This window comes from Lycorma delicatula, chromosome 1, assembly GCF_047948215.1.
Source record: "Lycorma delicatula isolate Av1 chromosome 1, ASM4794821v1, whole genome shotgun sequence".
In the NCBI taxonomy this organism is placed as follows: domain Eukaryota; kingdom Metazoa; phylum Arthropoda; class Insecta; order Hemiptera; family Fulgoridae; genus Lycorma; species Lycorma delicatula.
The window spans coordinates 190,623,159-190,647,122 of NC_134455.1; the positions used below are offsets into that span (position 1 = coordinate 190,623,159).

The window sequence follows — 23,964 nt, forward strand, 5'->3', positions numbered from 1 at the left end:
ACAATCAAAATTGTTTGAATAAGCAATTTTAAGATGATTAAGTAAGGCAAGTTATTTAGTTACTACTCTTTGTTTACTTAGTTACTATTAAGTTAATACAATTTTGTGTTATTTTAATTTAAATTTTATTTATTTATAATAATTAATTGTGATACACAATGAGGTTGATCGAAAGGAGTAATTTTAAACAATCATTTCATTTAGTATAAAAAATGTATATATATATATATATATATATATATATAATAACAGTAAGCTCGTTAAATAACTGAAAATCAACGCAACGGATTTTAACTGTATATAAGGGTGAGTCCGTTTTGCAACGTTTTGTTTTTTTGCGAGCTATAAATAGCAAAACGAGCGGGGCCATTGCAACTGGAGAGTGTTAAGTGGGTGGATTATACACGTGCGTGTTGCTTGGCGACGAACGATGGTTCTGTTTCCACGTGGCACTGCCGTAAAGATACGAGTAGATCTGCACTTCTTTACTACTATCCGTCCTGAATTTTAAAACTTTTGTTTTCATCTTCCTCGCCTCGTTTTACCCTTGAAATATTCTAAAGTCAGTTACACGGTCTATTAATTATACTTTGTTAAATTAACATCCCAGATGAATATAATTATTATTCGCGTAGAATAAGATTATTCCTTTTCGGTCAGGCAATGAATTATCAAGAAGTGATTTGCATATTTTCTTTCATAAAGCAGATGTAATCTCACAGTTATTTACCCGTATGGTTCATCAAAACTGAATCTGATTTTAAGTTTTAACATTATTTCAATCTTCTGTTTACGTAACAAAGATTATTAAAAGCTTTCGTTCGATTATTTTAATCAGTGTTATTAATTACTTCATATTTTTTACGAATATCCATTTGATTTACAACTGCAAATAAAAAAAAGCTATTAAAAATTCCAAGATCGCAAATAATACATTAAAGTTTGTGGTTCACTACACAATACAAAATCCTAAAATGAAATTTCAAATTATTTTTTTTTTTTTTAGCTTCTTTCGAACTTTATTGCGCAAAGTTGTTTTAACTTCGCTATTCTAAATATCTTTGTTGATATTATTTGTTAACCTCAAAATTCTATTCATAAACATTTTCTTTCTTTTTAGGGTAATCTTCAAAATAATAATTTAGCTAAAATATTACATATACTACTAATTTACTTCATAACGAATAGACTTAAACAATCGTTTTACTAGATCGTTTCTAAAGGAGATTTTCATCGGTCTTTCCCAAAGTTGCTGATAGTTAACAAATGGTGTTAAATTTGGTGAATTCCCGTGAATTATTGGTTCACTGGTTGTACTTCAACCAGTAAATGAAAATAATCGGTTAGCGATTTGAATTCACTTTTCTTGCTCGTAGATGTTTCTTATATTTCTTTTACTTAAAGAAATATTCTTTATACTTAAAGAAATACTTTCTTTACAAAAGTTTTCAGTGAAACTTTTGTTTTTAAATGAAAAAAGATAATATTCACAACTAAATGTAAATCAAAAATTTATAAAATCTTAGAGTGTTTTGAAAAATAAATTAAATTATTAAAAATTTGAAGTAGAATGTCACTTTATCAATTTTTTTTGTCAAGTGCAAATTTTTTGAAGTATTTTCTTGATAATTACCTCCATTAGAATTTGTTACCTATAATAATTTATAAGTTGGTTTTCACAGAAAACGTTAGAAACTCTCTTTTTGAGAATTATCTTCTAGCCAAGTTTTCATTCTTACTGGATATCAGCTTCTATGCGGAAGAGAGGATCCTGTCTTTAGTTTCTGAAGCTTAATGGCAATGCATGCTATCATTAAACACAGAGTACTCGTCCGTCATACAACGTCTTATTTAAATTATAAAGACTTCCACTGGGCACTTTGAGGGATCGTTTACGGTCGGCGAACTTCTAAATAACGATCGACGGAGAAAGTTACTCAACTAGTTCTTACGTACTCAAATCGCTGAATAAATCGCTTAACGGCGTTTTTAGATGATGTCTCCTTATATTCCCGCTTTCAATCAATCAGTGTTAGATAGAATTTCTAGGAAGGAAGTAGCAGTTTAAAGAGAATTGTTTAAAGTTTGATCGGACATATTCCACATATCTTTTATAATTTACATCGTGGTACGAGATTGTAGCAGCAAAGTTAATGAAAACATATAAGCATATTATTTTGTTTCCCTACCATTATCGCAATATATCTGAGCTGCAAAAGAAATATCTGTAAAAGAAATATATCTGCAAAAATCATATGTGTTTAACATCGGAATTGGATGAGCAGGTAGTGGTAGAGTGTAAAACGTCAACCGGAGGAGTTTAAAGATATTTTACTAACTCTTTATACATTTATGTTTAAAATTTATCGACGATACAACGGGTTTACGCGTAGCGAGAACTCTTTAATTGTATTAGAAATACTTTCATGATAAAAACGCGTTCCGATTAACTGTACTTGGCATCGGGATTGATAAAGAATTAAACTAAACTTTTAAAACAAATAAAGGATTTCTAAGATAAAGCACACTAAGGGTCTGAGGTTTCTTTGGTTTATTTGAATCAAAATAACTGTAAATTTGTTTTCACTTGTTTCTGTCGGGTCAGAACTCAGTATTTCTAACGACACAATCTGGATTGTGTTTTTTTTTTATAATATTATATTTTTTATTGTATTTTGTATTTTGCACAGTTGTATTTATAACGCCATCAAAAAATTACAATTATTTAGTTTTATTAATAACAAGCAAGTGTTAAAAATTTTTATAATAAAACAGCAAAAAAGTCATTTTCGATTTTACTGGCGGTCTTTTGCAAAATAATTTCTGTTATAGCATACGAAGTCGCCTGAAAATGAATAGTTATGCAATCTACATTACAAAATAGATCCTAAAAAACACTGGAAGTCTTTTGTGATGACTGAATTTATTAAAAAAATAAACATTATAGTAAACACTTATGTATTATAAAGAATGACCTATTTTGCTTCAATTTATTTACAACCTACTCCATTGTATTCATTTATATCGATATCACTTTACTCCAAAGAGCGTGACATCCATCACACTCTAGCACGTTTGTGCAATTTAATTATTCCGTTAAGTTATCAACCTTTGTTTTTTCAGTGCACTTCAATATTCACTTTATCTTCTTTTTAATCCATCGATCATCAATTATTCCTGTTGCTTCTTCTATTATTAATTTTCTTATTTTAAAACAGAAAGCAGTTCTTTAAACAGCAGTAAATTTCTGTTATCTCTAAACAAAATCGTCAACGTTTTATAAAAATTCGTATATTTTAAGTAAATAAATATATCAGTTTTATTAAAACAAGAGAAACAATTGTTACTTTACAAATTGTAAACTAATCAATTCTAGAAAGTTTTTAGTAACATTAGAGAAATTACTATGACTTAGAAATTTGCGGGACCATTATCGTGGACCATATTGCTTTCTCAGATATTTTGTTTGTTCTGTCTTTTTAAAAAATCGTGTAATGATTCTATTTTTACCTTCACTTTAGCGTTGCGCATAACACTTTAGAGTTTTGGAATAACAACTGACCGATTTTATTGAATAATTGGTTATTTCAGATTTATTTAAAATCACTCTTAAATATGCATTTGCTACTTTATTTAACAGGCTATTTTAAAGTCAACCTTTCGGATCAAATTAATATGATATCCATAACAGAGTTGGAAGCGTATTTTAATTTATCTGCCGTGACAATTTACGGCTTATCGATTTTAATTACTGTGATTGAAATTAATCAAACCTACATAAAATAAACTTTTCTCTTTTAATTCTCGAAGGGTCTAATAATATCTCAATAACTTCAAGTCTGGAGGATTTTTTCTTTTTTATCAGTTTCTGCCGTTGAACTACTAAATATTACATCTTCGGTTTAACTATAATTTCTTTCTATTGACTAACATTGAAAAAATAGCTTTCTGTGAACTACTTTTTAATCTAGACTGTCCAAAGACGAGTAGATGCAATCATTTTTAGCATAACTTTTCACACTGATATTTTTCATATTATTAAAATGATTAATATTCTGAATTTTTATTCTTTTTTAACTTAAGCGCAAACTGTATCATATATATACCGAAACTTACGATCCATGAACGAAAATTTCCTGATTCCCTGAGCAGTGAAGTTACTTGAAATACAAATTAAAACAAAATAACAGCTAAAAATATTTTGTTTTACGTTTATAAAGTATTATATCCTAAATTTTACGACATGTAATGCAAATATTGCGGTTATATTAATTGGTCCTGACCGTTTAGTCGATGAAAATTAATTATTTTCCATTCTATCTTTTTTTTTCAAAATCATTTTTGTGTATACAAAAAAAATTGAAAAAACAACAAATTGAGAAACTTCAGATCAGTAAGATCTATTTTAAATAATTAAGTAACAATTTTTTTAAGAACGCTACAATTGAACTACGAAGTATTTATGGCCGACATTAGTTGCGCATAAACAAATACTGGCATGGATGCACCTGTAACTGGTAAAGCAGACTTGTTGCCAAAACAAAAACAATTAATTGTTTCCTATAATATTAAACTAAAAATAAACTATTATTCTTCTCAATACATCTGTTAAATTAAAAAAAAAAGCAGCTGAATATTAAATTACATGAAAAGCTGATGTAAAAATAGAAAATATTTTTAAATTAGATAATTTTTATAACATTTTCTTCATTAAACCATATTTGAACAAAACGAGTTAGTTACCGGATTAATGAGGAGATACATAATTTTAAAAATAAATTAAAGATAATCTAATAAAGGGATAAATACACGTAGGAGTTTCAAACAGACAGACCTTTCTGTTTAAAACTAAGATAAAAATAAACAAAAATTATGCAACCTTTTTTTAGATTTAAATACGTACCTTGCCCTTGGTAGTTGTAAGTCTTCCCTCAGTGCAAAGTAAACAAACAACTGATACTTTAGTTTTGTTTGCTGTTATTTGACACAAACTATAAACAAACAATTTCTTATTAGACGCTATTTAAAAATAATCTTATTTGTCCTTATTTACGATTCATCTTTCGTTTCAGCTTTTCTATTTCATCTGTTAATTGTTTTAACTGAATCGTTTCAAATTTATTTTTGTTTTTATTATTACGACTCGACATGCACATTTTCGAACATGCGATGACGGACTCATTTGTTGAAGTTGCACAATGTTTTTAACAAGAAAGGTTAAAAACCTATAATAGTTAATTTATACAATCATTGATGCATTTGAAATTTAAAGCTTGTGGGAGAATAACGTAACATTTTCAGACTGGCCTAACATTTATTTACCAAAAACTTTTCTACAAATATATAATTCATTTCATTACAAAATTCACCTCTTAAGTACAAATTGAAAACCTAAAAAAGTTCCTATTCGGTTGCTTCTTCTCTGAATTGTTTACATGTTGCGTTAAAGAATTATAAACAACAAATCATTTGTAACTCGTAGTAAAAGATAACACAAATCTTAAAATTAACTGACAATTTAGAAGAACTAATACCAATTCTAAAACAACAAGCTGAAAACTTAGCCCCTTTAAATCCACGTAAAAGACTTGCCTGGTGGACTTCAGAATATGACAAAATGCATGAAGAAAGACATCAAGCATTCTTAAAATTTCATACTCATAAAACAGAAGAAAATGCTATCAACCTTAAAAAAATCAGGAAAAAATTCACCCAAACCATCAGAAACATTAAAAGGATATCTGAAAAAGACTTAATAAATTCAAAAAAGGAAAACTACCATAAAACCAATTCTACAGACTATTACAACACCCTCAGAAAACGACTACAAAAATATAACCCACCTACACTAATGTTGAAAAAACAAGGAGGGGAAAATAGAACATAATAACAAAGACAATGCCAAAATCATGGCAGAAGCGTTCAACAAACTTTTAAACTACAAAAACCAGGGAAACTTCTGAACATCAACATAACATACCCATAAATTCCAAACCAGAAAACATAAGTCACCCAACAGCCCAAGAAGTTGAGACAGCACTCAAGGAGCTGAAAAACTATAAAGCAAGCGGAGAAGACAAGATTTTTGTAGAAATGTGGAAATATGCTGGCAACTCAACTCGGACCTCCCTACACATGGCTCTGTCAAAAATTTGGACGACAGAAAAACTTCCTGACCACTGGACAATGGCTATAATTCACCCGCTAAACAACAAAGGGGACAAGAGCAATCCAGATAACTACAGAGGCATATCCCTCCTGGACTGCACATACAAAATTTTATCTAGAATCTTGTACAATAGAATCAAAGAATAACTGGAACATGAATTGGGAGAATGTCAAGGAGGCTTCAGGCCTTGGAGAAGCTATTCAGAACATATTATCACCTTAAAATTGATCATGGCATACTGTAAAAAACAAAAAACCTCTGTCTGTAGCCTTTGTGGACTTTAAAAAAGCGTATGACTGTATCCATAGACCCTCAATGTTAAATTTACTTAGAAACTTTGGAGTTGAAAACCGGTCAAGATGATTGTTCACACTAACAAACACAAAATCCAAAGTCAAGTTTAGAGGGGAATTCTCTGAACCATTTATCATAAAAACTGGATTGAGACAAGAAGATAGCCTTTCATCACTGCTGTTCAACTGTGTCTTGAAATATATAATGAGAAAATGGTACAAAGTCAACCCGAAGAACATAAATTTAACATAAATTTAAACTGCCTAGGATTCGCGGACGATCTGGTCCTTCTGGCAAACAACGTACAAGAAACTAAACAACAAATAAAATCACTACAAAAGATACCACAGCGAGAATCGGCCTCAAAATATCTTTTGAAAAGACAAAAATAATCTTAACCCCCTCCCCCTCACTGCCAAATAAAACTTCAGTAAATGGCCAAGAGATTAAAATTGTAGATAAATTCAAGTATCTTGGAGAAACTATAACATACAATCTCAACGAAAAACCAGCTTGGCATAACACAATAAACACTGACTAGGGCGCAGCATCTTACCAAGAATACCTACAACAAAACAATTCTCTCAATAGCAACAAAATTAAAACACTATGAAACAGTCACACAACCAGAAATTATATATGCGAGTGAGACTATCTTCAAAACAACCAATACTGCAGCAACAGACAAGACCCTCAAGATAGAAAGAAGGTTAGTCAGAACGTGCATAAACAACTTATTTCTATGGTTTTTCGCCGTGTTTATACGGTATAAGATACAATAAAAAAACAGACTGTTATAATCTGGCAAATATCATCACATTTACCCGACAGAGCTACTTACAATAGCAGACAGATTACAGGGAGAGAAATCATAATGTTAACAACGTTAAAATTTATGGTAATTCAAAACACGTTATGAAAGAAGACTGAGAATCGACCAAATAGGAGCCGTGCTACGATCTGTCAATTTTTAGTGTAATCGACCAAGTTTGCCGAACAGAGATGAATAAATGTCCCTTCTACTCTGAAAACATCTTTGTGATGTATTTAAAACTTTTAATGATGTCGCAAAAGATGACGAATAGAAAAATAGGGGAATTCCTTTCAAGTTCTTTGTCTCTATCGTTTCTGCCTGAACGGTTCAAAAATTGATGAAATCCTCCAAGCTTGTATAACTTGGGTGAGCTTTAGACATAAAATATTGTTCGATCTAAAATATCTTCTGAATATGATTCGATTACTTTTGGAGTTTTAAAAGAAATACAAAATAAAATATTTATTTGTTATGCAAATTTTTAACGAAATTCTGAAAACGTGCCTCTACACGTTCCAGTAGAAGCTTTATAAGGTAACAGTTTTATTTCTAAAACCGGGAATCTTCACCTTTTATTTTGTTGAATACATCTATAAGTCCCGTCTCAGTAATTTCAAAAGTATCAAGAGCATCAGACTATCATGCTTGATGCCAATCCGTCATACAAACATCATTCCAGATCACTGGTTTGGTTTCCGACGGGATCATTCTACCTTCTAATATTTACATCGAGTTGTTATTCCGTCAATCGATTTGAAAGGAAGGAGATTTTCTACAACTGTATCCTCGATATAATAATCGACCGTCGGCTATATCGAATAACTATTTTTCTTTTTCAGAGATAATTTTTAGTGGGTCATTTTATTTCTGATAAAATTAAATCCCATAAAATATGAATTCCTGATAGTAAGAAATGGACAGTTCCTAGTGTGGCTCAACACTAAGGTCTGTACTCTCCCCATACTCTTTTCTATTTACACTTTTTTCTTTCGTGTCACTCAGAATATTACAATAGAAACTTTGTGGGAAAACGGATTGAATATTGAAGGATGAAAATGAATACGACAGAGATATGACACCATCAATATTCTTAGTTAATACTTTGTACAGCTGTTCCACAATACCCTAGAGTTTGATACCTCGGGCATCATAAGGACCGACGCTTTGGCTAGAAACACCGTATTAAAACGCACGAAACATCTTATTTTGTTGATATCAGAGCAGCTATACGAAGTTATTCGTTACAGGTTCATCAGTTAATTAGAAAAAGATTGCTGTGCAAATCTCTTAAATCAGTTTGAATGTATGGCGTCCAGATCTTTGGTACGCGAAACGAAATTAATTTTAATCAAACCAGAACTTGCCGTCAAAGTTTATTGCTATGAATAAGATTTACTTGTATAATCACTAATTCTTCATATCACAACTGCAAATAAACTATTTTGTAGAAAACTTGAATGGACGGGACTGACCGAAATGTTAATATTTGATCTTTCCCTCATGAAATTACATTCTCCTCTAACGGACGATGTGAAATAAACTGTTAAGTTTAACTTTGAGTTTTTACTACATTGGTAGTTAGAAGTGCTGTTTTCCGAGTTCAAAATTTATCATCTTTTAATTTCACTTTTAATTAAAACACCGTTTCGAAAATAAACTTACCTTCTCTTTTATATGATTGCAACATTTGTTCCAATTTTAAACATTAGACTGTTCAAAAAATCTGAGACATAATTGCTTTTTTCTTGAAAGATGAACAAATATTTTATGTCAGTTACTTTACGTTTTATTTCGGCTCAATAAAATACAATCATGGTAGCGTTGAAATGACCATAAATAAATTCCACCATACTCTATTTAGGTTTTGTCCACGATAAATAATATTTCGCATTAAAAATATTGCATACTTGTAAAATATGTATTTTTCTGTAATTGTTTGAAGACAAATTACAGTGAAATAAGATTTCATAGGTTAACAGAAAAGTAATCAGGAGATTAAAAATAAATCACTTACAAAAATTGTAGCACACGCTATAAAATTTGTCATTCATTTCATCCTCTGAAGTAATACCTAACGGTAGCCCCGGAGGTTAAAAAAAAGTATAGAATGATAAAATAAAATATTTGAAATGTTCGTTTATGTAACAATATTGATGTCATAACGAGATGTTAAAACAATTTCTTTTTCATGTTTTAAATACATATCGTTATTTTTTATTTTAATTATATCTCAGTTTAACCACAAAAATGATTTTGTTTTTTTTTTGCATTGCGTTATTTCACCTCCAGTCCGAATGATCTTGAGAGTGAACTTGATGGGGGATGAATGATTGAAGACAAACTAATACAGCGCGGACTGAAACGGAAGAAGCGGTTGGGAGTAAACGGGCATTTCTCCAATACTAATGATAGAATGCGTGCAGAGATCTTTTTAAAACACGTATTTCATTTTGATTTAAAAGTCGCTTTCATAAAATATACTATAAAAAAATTAACTCAAGAGTTAACTCCAAATTACTAGTTCATAATAACCCTAGTCTGGTAAATCTATTAAATTCTATCAGAAGGTCCAAAAGAACTTCGAACAGGGATCTTTTTCAATAGCACTTTGATTAATGTTACATTTTTTAAATATCAATTTATTTAAACGTTAGACGTAAATATCGTCATTATTTAGTTATGGTGGTTGAAAGATTATGAGTAAGAACATAAAATTAACACGTTATGGGTCAGTTTTAATTTGTTGGATGCGAATTTAATCGTTTTTTACTTAAATACCCCTAGAAAAGCGACTAAGTGCTCGAGGCGGGACTAGTGCATTAAATTTTTTATAAAATTCTGATTTTCTTCCAATAAGAATTAATGCTGTAACGGGAATTTTTAACTCCATATTTTAGTCCTGTAAGAATTGGCAGAAGTTTATTATGTGAACAAAAATAGTGTGAAAATTTACTTTAATCTTAAATACGTATATTTAAAAATGTATGGTTGTTTATTTGTACCATATGCGTTCCTATATTATTCTTCGAATTGTTATGAAACTTTGATTAGTTGTTGTGCGCACGCCCGCGAAGGTTTCTGAATTAATTTTGACCCGCTAGGTGGCGCTGGGGTCGAGATATTTCGAAAAACTTTATGTATGGTCTGATTTGACTCATATTCAGAATAAGTTACTTACACGGAAAGAAATACCTGTGCAAAAAATGGATCCGCTAGATGACACTGGGGTTGAGATATATGGAAAACTTGCATTTGTGGTCCGACTTTGCTCATATTCTGAATATAAATTAGTTACGTGAAAAGAGACATTTTTGCAAAAACTATAAACGCTAGGTGACGCCGGTGTCAATATATTTACGAAACAAACAAACAAATAATCAAACAGACTTTCTTCTTCTATGTATATAAAAGGCAATGTTCGTATGTGTGTCCGCTATAGACTAAAAAAAATACTGGACCGATTTACGCGCAGGAAAAAGGAAAAAATGGAAAAGTGAAAAAGGGGAAAAGACAAATAGGGAAAAAGGAAGAAAGGTAAAAGAGAAAAAAGGGAAATAGGGAAAAAAAGAAAAATAATAAAGGAAAAGATAAAAAAGGGATAAACTGAAAATAGGGAAAAAGGGAAGAAATGAAAAGGGGTAAAATTGAAAATAAAAGGGGAAAGGGTGAAGGGAAAAGGAAGGGGATAAAGTGAAAGGTTAATTTTGTGAAGTTCCGTAATGTTCAGTTTTTAATGTTTTATCAAACTTTCAATTGTGTTACTTAATACTCTAATCTTGTGTTAATATATACTGAAATCTAGTAAGCGCGAAGCATTACCGAGTCTGCTAGAATTTAATATTTTTATACCGCATCTAAGTGTTATTAAAGAATTTTTGTACTCTCACTCACAACCATCGGCATAGTACGGAGTGATGTGGCTAACACAACGCTATATTCAACGCTGATATTCAATATATACGGTGGAGTTCCCCAAGGTTCGGTTTTGGGTCCTCTTTTGTGGGTCTTCACCTTTGATGATATTCTACAATTGGACTATCCGCCTGGTGTGGAAACAATAGCCTATGCGGATGATTTGGCAGTCCTTGTACAGGGTAAGACGGGATTGGAGGTGTAGGAGAAGGCCAATATGGTGCTTGCAAAGATACATGAATGGTTGCAAGAAAAGGGACTTATGTTATCAATTAATAAATGTAAGTTCATCACGTTTACTGGTAGAAGAGTTATAGAACGTCTGAACATTGTTGTGAATGGACGGAAATAATGGAGACAAGGTGCCTGAAATATCTTGGAATTCTTTTTCAGAGAAATTGTGCCTTTTCTGAACATATTAATAGTATATGCAATAAAGCGAACAACATGATAAAAGGGTTAAATATGATCATGTCAACAAAGAAGGCTCCTAGAGCGTCCAAAAGAAAGGTGACAGCATCGGCAGTTGTATCATCTTTATTGTATGCAGTGCCTGTATGGTGGACTTCATTACGAATCAAGAAAAACAAAAATAGACTTGTGAGAACGCATAGGAGGCTGTTGCTGGGAGTGGTTTCCGCTTACAGAACAGTCTCCTATGAGGCACTTTGCGTTTTGGCAGCAGTACCTCCAATTGACTTAATGGCCCATTACAGGGTAGAGATATCGCAAGGACTGGAAACTCAGGAGGCTAAGCATAGGCTGATAACTAGGTGGAAAGAAAGGTGGAGAGAGGTAGGATCTGCTGGCAGGACAAAACAGCTAATCCTTGACCTTGAGAGTTGGATCAATAGGAAACACGGGGAGGTGGACTTCTTTTTGTCGCAGTAATTTACGGGCCACGGTAATTTTAATTATTACCTTCACAGAGTTGGGAGAAGACAAACGCCGGCCTGTATGTACTGCGGCATTGAGGACGATGCAGACCATACCTTCAAGGAATGCATCAGATGGATACAAAATAGACGGGACACAAATTTATCAACGATGAGACCTGAGGAGATTACGAGTAACATGCTACATAGTGAGGACAATTGGAAAAGAATTGAAGGAACTATCAGGATCTTAACAGTAAAAAACGAAGACGAGAGGAAACTGGGCTTCTGAGTGAATAGATTAGGGTAGGGTGGATAGCCCCAGTGGTGAGGGCTGGCATGCTTAGGTGTGTCAGTTCCAAGGATCCACTGGGAACTCCGAGGAATAGGTCTATACAAGTGTAAAAGACCCATCGATGCGTCACGACTTTCCAAGGTATGGCGTAGCGATACAGAAGGGCAAATGAGACTCAAAAGACCTGTACGGTGGGCCGACCTGCCTTGCCGGACATACAGCCGGTAGGTGGGGAGGCCCATTAGAGTATAACAGGCACTCCCCTGGGTGGCGTAATACCAACCAGTCGGACCGGCCCAGGGGAGCAGAGTCAAAAAAAACAAAAAAAAAAAAACACAACGCTCTACCTTATTTTATTCCCCATCAGAGAAAATAAAAAAGCTGTTAGGGCTCGGGCAACGCAATCTACTTTTTATCATTACGTGTTTTATTAATGTTGCAAATTCAACAAAATGTCGTCTGAAGAAAAAGAAGTCTGGTGATGCGCAGAGTCAAAACTTAGTTTAAAGGAATATGTGTAGGATAAAGCAATTTACATTATTAAGAATATCCTATTTCTCACAACAGATAATGCTGCTTTAATAAAGAAAAGAAGGTAATAAAGCGTGATTAATTACTACTACTAACTCTTCGTTTAGTTAAGATTATTTGTTCGGGACTGATGAAATCATCGAATGCAAACGGTAAAAAATGTTTTTATTTTCATTTTTTTAAAGGATCTGTTCGAAACAAGGACATGTGAACTTTAACTGGTTATTTGCTTGATGTCAGGGTTTTTTAATGAACTCGACCTTCGATGAGCCAGCGCATGAACTTCACACAAGCGTACTTTCTAAGAAAAAAACAAACCTACACAGTAATAGGTTTCAAGCCAATTATTTTAGTTCTTTATTTTATAACATTTTAATCAGCTGAATAATTCCGATTTGGCTCTATTTACGTTTAAGATGATGAGTTGAATAATGATTGACCCCTCAACCAAAATGTTACAGAAATTGTATTTAAAACAAATAATCTCATATTACATTGTTATTGATGTGTTTCTCAACGCTAAACATTCTGTTTTAAATATATAGCCGATAAAACTTCAACGAAGGAAAAAAAAGATTCCTTATTTTAAATGGTATAATCGTTGTGTTTAAAATTTTCTAACTATACTTGTCTGAAAAAAATACTGTTAAACACATCGATTTTTAATAAGTTCTTTATGCCAAAATTTATTTTAATTACCTTATTCATGACGACTCAGCTGATGTTTTGTAGAGTACTATAAGGGATAATACTGAGTGGCGGAAACGATTTTTGTTGCGAGCAGAACGTTTTTTTTAGAAATTATCTCAAGGTAAAATTTGAAAAGTTAAGTGATGTGCTACATTTTTTGGTAAAATTTTAAAAGTGAAGTCATAAGCACACAACGATATTTTATTCAGTGATCGTTAAGTTAAATTTGTTCAACTATAACCATAGCCGGCCTCCGTGCGGCGAGTGGTAGCGTTTGGGCCTTTCATCCGGAGGTCCCGGGTTCGAATCCCGGTCAGGCAAGGCATTTTCACACACGCTAAAAATCATTGATCTCATCCTCTGAAGCAATACCTAACAGTGGTCCCGGATATTAAAAAAAAAACCTAAAGCGACCCATCGGGTTGGCCTAGTGGTGAACGCGTGCGTCTTCGCAAATCAGTTGATTTCGAAATCGAAAATTCCAACGTTCATATCCTGGTTGCTTTTATACGGATTTGAATACTATATTGTGGATACCGGTGTTTTTTGGTGGTTGGGTTTCAATTACCCACACATCTCAGAGATGGTCGACCTGAGACTGCTGTACAAGACTACACTTCATTTACACTCATACATATCTTAACTCATTCAACCTCTGAGTAAACAGGTTAACTCATTCAACCTGTTTAGGCTAAACAGGAAAAAACTATAACTATAGCACGATAAGAAACATACCGAATCCTATTTTTAGCATCCTACCGTTATATTCGATTAAGTATTATCGAGTTACCTAACTAGATCTCACACGTCACTGCTAAACGAAAACTATTACAACATTAAAATAAAAAAAATTAAAAAATATTACTTATTTAATTCTTTTGCATTTACTATTATTATTTATACCAGTTCGTAATGTCATTTACAACAGATTACGTTAAAAATAAAAGAAGAAATTTATATACAGAACCTAGAGATTGTATACTGTTTTTATTCAACAAGAGAACCGTTTAGTTTAGCCGGTTTGCAACACGGGGATATTTTTGTTGCATAATTAACATTTCTTATTTCTTAGTTTTTAAGTAATTAGAAGAAAGACCAATTATTCATAATAAATGTGAAATTCAATAGTTCTGTCGGACTTATGACCTTGCAAACTTAATGTAATTGTAAGCAACTGTATAATTTTCATCGTAATCAATATTATTAGCGATCAGCTTTAATAAGTGTTGCTGAATAAGAAAAAAATATTTGAGTAGCATTCATCAGCATATTCCCGACCAGTAATTCCTTACCTAAAAATAGATCCAAACAAAGCATAAATCATACAAACAGGTCGTAAATCGTTTTCAGTGATTTTTACCATACACTGAGCAAACAAATAAACAATTGAAGACCATTTTTATTTCTATACACTAGGAAAAACTTCTTCACCGTAATATCTAAATACTAATATTTAGAATTTCATTTAACTATCAAACATGTGCATGATAATGTTATTATTATTATTTTTTTAATAAGTAAATATAATTACGGAATTTAACTTTTCTCATAAATTATCCATCGGGAGATCAGACATCCAAAATAGCTATTTTACATTCATTAATATTTAATTAATGTAAACAATAAAATCCGGCACAATAAGTTATTATGATCATACTTTAAATTATTAACTGCTCGATCGCGTTCACAAGACTCATTTGATGCAGTTATTAAAGCAATTTCATCAGCAAACTAAAATCATCAACTGTACTTTGACAAAATTTCTATATTCATTAGAGAGTAGCTCACAGAACCGAACCGTTTTACCTTTTACTACGCACAAGGGAATTGACGGTCGGACAAACATCTTTTAAATATAGAAAATATCTGTCCTGCCACTCAGATATCTTTATGATTCCCTGGCAGTAATAAGTGAGAAAGAACTTTAAACGACTTTCAAAAAATCTAAATAAAATTAAGATTTGATTGTCTTTGTCAAAATGTACATTTATAATAATTTAAAAATAACAAAATAAATAGTAATTAGCGACTTAGTCGCTAATTACTATTTATTTTGTTATTTAATTAATTTTGTCACTAATAAATTTTTATTTTGATACCTTAAATTAATGCTAACGAATTTTATTTAAATATAACATAACTCCGTTAGTTTCCTTATCAAGCACAATTAACACGTAAAAATCCCACATTATTATTATCAGTAACTTTAATTAAAAGTTGTTCTTGACTGCAACGACTTCTTTAATAAAAATGATTTATTTATAATACTTCAACTGACCTCTACCACAGCAGTTTAGAGTAAATACTTGTTTACAGTTGAAGTAAATATTTGCTAAAGTAGGCTGTCTGTAAATTTATTTCATCTATTATTACTTTATTAAAGCATTAAACATTATTTTACTTAATTGATTGAGAAAGATGACGTATCCTTTATTAAATAATTATTTTTTTTTTTTAGTAAATAACTTTTATTTTGTAAATAGTTTATTTTTTCTTTATTAAAAAATCAACCTAACCTGATGTCATATATTCCTTTTTACATCGATGTTCATTATTAGTCATTAAAGCCAATAATTAAAAACAATAATAATAATAATAATAATAATACACAATAGATTTATAAGTTACACAATGAACTCTATTAATTAAATATTAATAATAATTTTTATGTGAAACATAATCAGTAGACACAAATATGAAGAATATACATAATCAATGAAATTGAATAATTACACTTGACTTACATTCTATTATTTCTTACTTGCTGAGAACATTATTTTCATTTACGTCGGGTTTAATCCTTATGAACATTCTCGTTGTAAACATTTATTCACACTATCACGCATAAACGGATTTATCGCTACACGTGTTAGATATTAAACAAAACTGATGACGTAACCACTGACGCGTTCCAGTGTGCGACAACATGGAATACTGAAAAGTCGTGAAAAGTATAGGAAAATCTCACAAACCTGCTTAATCTAAAAATTATGTAATTTAGTCTTTCAATTTCAAATTGTTTCGTTATGTCGACTTCATTTATACAAATTATTTAAATTTTATTCGAGATAAAATTTTTAATCGTTTCTAGAATCTTTCTTTTTTTGTTTAGCCTCCAGAACCACCGTAAGGTACTACTTCAGAGGATGGTATGTATGAATGTAAATGAAGTGTATTCTTGTACAGTCTCAGGTTGACCGTTCCTGAGATGTGTGGCTAATTAAAATCTAACCACCACAGAACACCGGTATCCTACGATCTAGTATTCAAATCCGTATAAAAGTAACTGCCTTTACTATGATTTGAACCTTAGAATTCTCGACTTCGAAATCAGCTTCTTTGCGATGACGAGTTCACCAGCATGCCAACCCGGTGGGTTCGTTTTTAGAACCAAACTGTAATAAACTAACTAGTTTTTAAAAATTCGATTACCGTATTAAGTAAAAGAGTGGACGATGTAAAGAATAGTAAAAAAATCGGAAGAGCACAAGAAAACAGAGCTTTCATGCGGAAAAAAATTTTAATATGGAACTTACATATATGAATTAGAAAACTTAAATTATTTTTGTAAGAGAAAATATGCCTTAGCATATTGTAAAAGGACTAGGTTGATGGACCATACCTACGTCATCTTTTGTGTTAGAAAGAAGTTTAGAGGAGAAAAATTTGTAGGAAAGGCAAATAGAATTCCTGAAGTAAATAACTGAGTATTTAATTTGTAATAAACACTGTAATTTTTAATAAAGATTAAAAATTAGCAGCTGAAGTAACAGAAATGGAAGTCAAACTGGTAAGATGAATCGTAACAAAAACTCTCCTAAGAATCAAACAAAATATAGTATCTGTTTCCAGAGTCCTTTGTTCAGATATATTTCATCCGATAGCTTTATAATCGCAGTCTCTGTTATTGTGAGATAGGTTTATTTTCGAATAAAAGAAAACACTCGTAATAAAGTCTAGATGACATATTATTTAAACCTAAAATATTAATTTCAGTCTCGCTGAGTGCATTATTTCTCATTTTATGAATGTATATAATTAAAAAGTGCAAGTTTAATCTTTTTTTCTTAAATCTCCGAATTTTGGCAATATTTTAGGGGAAAGTAATAAAAAGATTTCTTAGGTTGTAAAAGTTTACTAATTTAGATACTTCAAGAAAATTATTTAAATTTATACCGAATTCGTTATTTCCAAACGGTAGATTATTGTCTACTACATTTATGAACTCGGTTAGATGTATAAAAATTCCATGGAGGAGTCAATGGAAGCTTTTAATCAGCATTAGAGAAGCTTTTAATCAACCTTTCATTTTGCGTCTGCCTTTAATCCGGAAGCTTTAGGATTATAATTTTAAACAGGCTAACTTTATACAATACAACAATTACATATACCATTTTCATATACGTTCAGACTTGTGTGGTGGGTATATCATCTAACTTATCATTAACTAACTATATAAATTAACTATCAGTATCGAAAACTAGCGTCAACATGATAATAGGTTGAAATTTTATTATAATAGGTTTAAACAAGCTAAAAAAAAAAACCATCTGCTTAAAGTTTAACGCTTATTTATTCATCACTGTAGTTAATTACATGCAGCTAGTAGAGAAAAATGTTTTCACTATAATGCTAACAAATAAATTTTAATGATAAAAGTAAATAATAAATATTCAAGCAAAAAATCATATTTACCATTAAGTCTTCTCATGTAATATTACTAGCGTTCTGAAATCATATAATAATATGATTTCAGAACGCAACTAAACTAAACTAAACTAATTTCCGAAGTTAAACTAATAAGTTTAACAACAAAAATTATTTTAATTTCTTGAACGAACTCCTGATATTTAGTAGATATGGTGTTCACAAACATGTAAGAAAGCCAATGAAGTAGCGATTCACAATCGCGTCGATAATTTTTAAAAGTTATACTAAGATATCAGTTATTTGATACGAGTAGGAATTACGTTGAGAATACAGAAGTTGCTTAGTGACGAAGGCCACCGTAACGTTCATACTTAGTGCTTGTCGCTACTTAGAATTCACAAATAACTTCTCTTAATTCGCCTACTAAAAGATTTTAAATGTGAACTAAGCCTAACAGTAACAGTGAGAGCATTGCAAAATTCAGCTGCTAAGAACAGAAATGATTTAGTTGTTTGTAAGCTTAGAGAGTCTAACAGATTACCCACCTTTAGTCGGTAGTTTTTCGGTTAGATCAATTGTTATCCTCAAGTTGCCATCCATGACAAAAATGAAGAAAGAGCTTTAAATACGAACACATATTTAAAAAGTAATATAAAAATAGTGTGGTGCTAACTGTCGCACTTGTTACGCGAAAAAAATATTTTTGATCGATTACAATAATATGATTCCTTGAGTATTAAACCCGAATGAAAGACCGTAATTTAATTTAAATAATTACTCTGTAAATGTAATCACAACAATTTTTCATCACGTATCCCTAGATAATTAATTTGATCCCTTTTCAGCCACAGGAAACATTAGCGCAATTAACCTTCTGATATCTCAGAAGAAACTCGAATGTAAAATTTTGAAGAAAAAATGTTAACAGATTAAAAATATGGATAAAGTTTTTCATTAAAATTTAACGATAAATTTACTAGAAATGAAGAAATAAACAGCAAGTACAGTCAAGTCGCGATTACCCGCAAGCGATTTAACCGCGTTGCGGTTAAAAACGTATAAAGAAGATAAAAATTTGAAGATTTTTCATTGTTCCGTCTTAGGTTTTACTCCTTCATTCATTTGTTAGTTGAATGTGTGCTTATTTAGAATACAATAATGCTGTACTATTATTCATTGTGGATATGATAGGACGATAATTCATTTTGCGATATTATTACGCTACGCAATCTACGAAGTTCAAACAAACCTCAATCGCGTCTTAATTTTTTAAAAAATATATCTGAAAGAGTAAAACGCACAATTTATTATTATTTTTTTAAATTATGTATTTTGTTCTCATTAGCGACTGCAGTTTTAATAAGTGAACGTAGTACATACATTACTGTATGTGCAATCTATTTACTTACAGAATTAATGATAGTGAACATTTTTTATATCTTAATACGTATTTTGAATAAACTTCTGTGTATTACTTTTACCAGATACGTAATAATGTAGGCAGTGTACTGTATTTTATTTTATAATTTACCGTTATACCTTAATACAATAGTGCATGTAAATACTGAACTGCAGTACAGTTTTAGGACACTTTAACTCATATCAGTTTATCAGATATTATTTTTGGATCAATCATGATTTTGCTATGATTTTGAATTATCCGCAATCCTTTTCCCAGTTATTATTGCGGATAATCGGGAGGTGACTTTATTAATATTTGAAATATTAAAAAAATTCAAAAAGATTTTTTAATTAATAGTAATTAAAGATAAAAAAGTGTAATAATATTTATAAAGATTTACGTAATTTGATGCGATAGTAAACACGATTTAAATTTTCTTTTTTAATATAAGAAATCAAAAGTCCATTGTGTGAAAAATAAATAAAAAAGAATAAAGCTTAATTAATTTTTCTTACTATTAAGTAATTAAAAGTCAGATTCATTATTTCCATTTTCCAAGACACAGTGAGTTAATTAATCAAAAGTTAGCAGGTTATTGTTATCGGTAAATAAATGAAATAAATTTGGAACCGATGGAAACACTTTACTTTTAATCACCTGTTCGTTAAAAAGAATTTATTTATTCTCCCGTCAAATCTGTTTTTAGCTCCTGCCTTTCAAGGGAACTGTATAGGTGTTACAGATGATGACTTTTTAAATCGATTTTTCTCATTATTTATTCTATATACCACTACCGAAAAAAATGTGTTCTTCAAAGAAAGCTTAATACCATAAATAAAATATTTAAATTCTTCCTTAATGGGAACCGTACTTCCTTCTAAACGGTATGTTTAAAAAAAGTTTTAAACAACTTGTTCCTTATACTTAAAGAGTAAAATTAAATGCGGTTATTAATACACTTAAGCGATAAGATTTAATGATTTGTACATTTGTCAACATCTTTAAGAAATATCAGGTATATTTCAATATTTCAGAAAAGTAGTTAAGTCTGTGCTTTTGTCCACTCTATCACATTATCCACAGACACAAATCACATTCTCTAATCTCAGACAGATAAACTCCTGTCAGCGCGTGATATTTTTACATTTTGTCTTACGTAGATTAACAATGTCTAGATATACCTGTGTTTAGTTACACTTGTGCAGCTGAAACGCCCTGTGAGAAGTTCCACAAAGCTGGCTTGACCTCGTCCGATCTTCATTATTTTTCTATCTGTGTGTAAAGCGTCAAAGCGAGACCGGAGGAGAACTGCTTAACGATATAGATTTCTTATCTCTTAGCAGCGGGATCCGTTTGTTTAGTAAACAAATACGCTCTACGTTAGCGGGTTACTTTCCTTATTAAAGCCTTCTGTTTTTACCTCTAATTTAAAAAAAAAAATGATACCACAGAGTGACACAGCCGAGAAGCTGGTGACTTATCATTTGACCCAAATTAGCTGTTACCGCAAAGGCTTTTTTACCAAAATGGAGCAGCCAAGAGTCTATATGAAGACGCTGTGGAGGATGGTGGTATTACCGTCAGGTTTATTAATTCTACGGAGAAGAAAGAAGACGTAAAATTCTCAAAATTCCCTCTCAACGAAGGGCAGAAAAATCAATCCTTAACTAGATTCCCATCTCGGATTCTGAATCACTCAAAATCGCAAACTATATATAATTAAATTCTCTTCTACCGCTGCTAATTCAGTTCTAGGTGATTCTGTTTACTTAGGACATATAAAATATTCTCTTTATCGATTCTATGCGGTCAAAGTTAGAATCATAAAGAAACTGTTTTTGTAACTAAATAATAAATTCATATATTAAATTTATTATAATTAATAATACAGTAAAAAAACTAATTAAACAATCACGAGGTTGCGTCAGCAGGTAAAATCTAAAAACGAGGTTAAAAATGTGAATATTATTTACACGCATCTTCATGAAAAGACACATGAGTACTCTCAAACGCGTACACACATTTACGCTCACTAAAGTCTTGAATTTACAATAGGAATATAATAGAACACCACGTACGTGCTGCTGCAGTTACACGTGTATATATTCAAATGCAGACAGAGCAACTATAGCAGCAGCTTCATATGAAGGACAAAGGAATTGCATAATTTCCTCCCATCTATTTAAATGTACATCAATAAACAAACCGAGTAATTGTCCGCCCTATTAACTGTGCTATAAATGTAGAAGTAGTAATTTTTTTCTTTATTCAATCAGTTACTCACTTACTCGAGTTAATTATGTTAACTATTAACTGATCTATTTTAAAAAGATAATTAATTAACTTTTGTAGGAAGTAACGGTTACAAAAATTTGTTACTACAGTGTGGTGGTAACAGGAGGGGTGAATGAGGCCCCCACGGTAAGTCGTTGTTTGTTACAAGTCACTTTTAAAGATTTTTATTTTTAGTTTTGGTAACAGTGTAAATTACCAACCATAATAATTATCTGCCCACTTTAAAACTATTAATTTACAAAAAAAAAGAGTTTTAATTTATCTATCACGTAAACAGTTTTCTACGTTTTTGAGGTTACAACTTGTGTTTTAGGTAATAAAAATATTTCTTGCGTTGGAGAAATTATCGCGTATTTTTTGAGTATGTTATCTCATTATTAGCCTTTACCCAAAAGATACTTATTAATTTCAGCAGTTAGGAAAATTCTTTTCTTTCGTTACAAACAACATTAGTACAAACGCTCCCGCATGTTACAATGATTTCCCGCAGTCGTTGCAAAATACTTTAAAAGAAGATATAAAACACTGATTCACCAAATGAACTAAAACCTTATGTGTAGTAATAAGGAAGGGTTTTATTTTAAACTTTCGAAAAATATTAAATATGACCAGGGCTGGATTCCAAAACGATCCTGATGAATGGCAGGCAGAATTAGCTGGTACTCCTCCACAGAGAGGATTATCACTTATTAATTTTTAAGAGAGGATATACCAGAGCCTTTCAGTGGTCGAATGTGTAGCTCATATTATTACTACAGTTACTAAAAGTACCAAAAATACTTAAATTTATTTCTCTAATTCTTTCAAAAGATTCAAACAAATATCTGTTGTTTTAAATTTCATTCAGTAACTAATGGTTGACCTTCAACTGATATAATATTTATTACTTCAGTTGAAACAATCACTGTTTCAACTGAAAAAGGGTCGAAGGAAAGCTACATCAGAAAGACTGGCAACGATACAAGAAGTAAGAATTAAACTCAACCTCAAACAATAAATAAACAAAAAACTATTTAAGTAAAAAATTTATTATTCATCTCAGTAACTCCAATTTCCTGATTTTAGGAAACTGAAATTTTGTGATGAGTTAAACTTTTATCCTGGTATGAAAAAAATTACTCTTAATATAAACTACAGCCAAAAACAAAAAAAAAAAATGGACGATACAGTCTGTACGAAAGTTCTTAGGTTTTGGAAACGATGCTCCCTCAGATATTACTTTTATTTTTGTTTAAAATATTTTTTATTACATACTAAAAGCATTATTCTGAAACTCAGGCAATATGCGGGTTTATTTATATGTTGACATTACAGTTGTTTAAAATAAGTTGAATAGTGCGTAGATTTAAAAATAAAAGCGTTAGAAAAAATGAAGACATTAAAATTCGGTACTGGTAAACATTGTATAAAGCGATTGTTTGTGCCAACGTTTTATTCTAATAAGACATCGACAACTGTTTACATGTTAACTAGCACTAGATATTCATAATGTTTTTCCTTTTCTTGTTTTTAAATAATTAGAATTTTAACTACCTTATCCTCTACAACAAATATTGGACATGTAATCGGCGCGATTTAATCTTTACCTATGGAGTTGGATTTTAATACCTATAAATATCGAGGGGAATCACTGATAACCACCCAATTTCTTTCCATTAATCTTTTCTCGTTATCCTTTTAAAAGGACTAAGAGCGATTTCTGGCTGACCGTTTTCAGTTTCAGGCAATTTTCCAGGTATCTGCTAATTCAATCAATTATGATTATTTTTAAAATTTTAAATCAGTGTTCGTTCTTGAAAGCGAAATAAGAAAAAGGGTGTAGCGAGTAAAAATAAATAAATATTATCACTGGGATGAACCGGTATTTGAAAAAGAAGTCTTTTAAAATAACTGCTACGCAGTTGAAGAACTGATGCGAAGAGACATTAGCTGTAAATATCACATATCATAAACATTGTGGATCTCGGCCGGCAAATCATTTTCTTCCAAGTTACATGACTCGCCCTGGCAAATACTTTACCCTCGAATGCACACACA

At 31.2% G+C, this 23,964-nt stretch overlaps 1 long non-coding RNA gene across 1 annotated transcript; it reads right to left on the minus strand.

Annotated features, from left to right (window-relative positions):
• Nucleotides 1–278: 278 nt before the first annotated feature.
• LOC142318236 (uncharacterized) lies at nucleotides 279–16,434 on the minus strand. The gene is made up of 3 exons (XR_012754858.1): nucleotides 16,325–16,434; nucleotides 4,904–4,991; nucleotides 279–886 (listed from the first exon to the last, which is right to left on the minus strand). It is a non-coding gene; the product is annotated as an uncharacterized LOC142318236 (long non-coding RNA).
• Nucleotides 16,435–23,964: the final 7,530 nt, after the last annotated feature.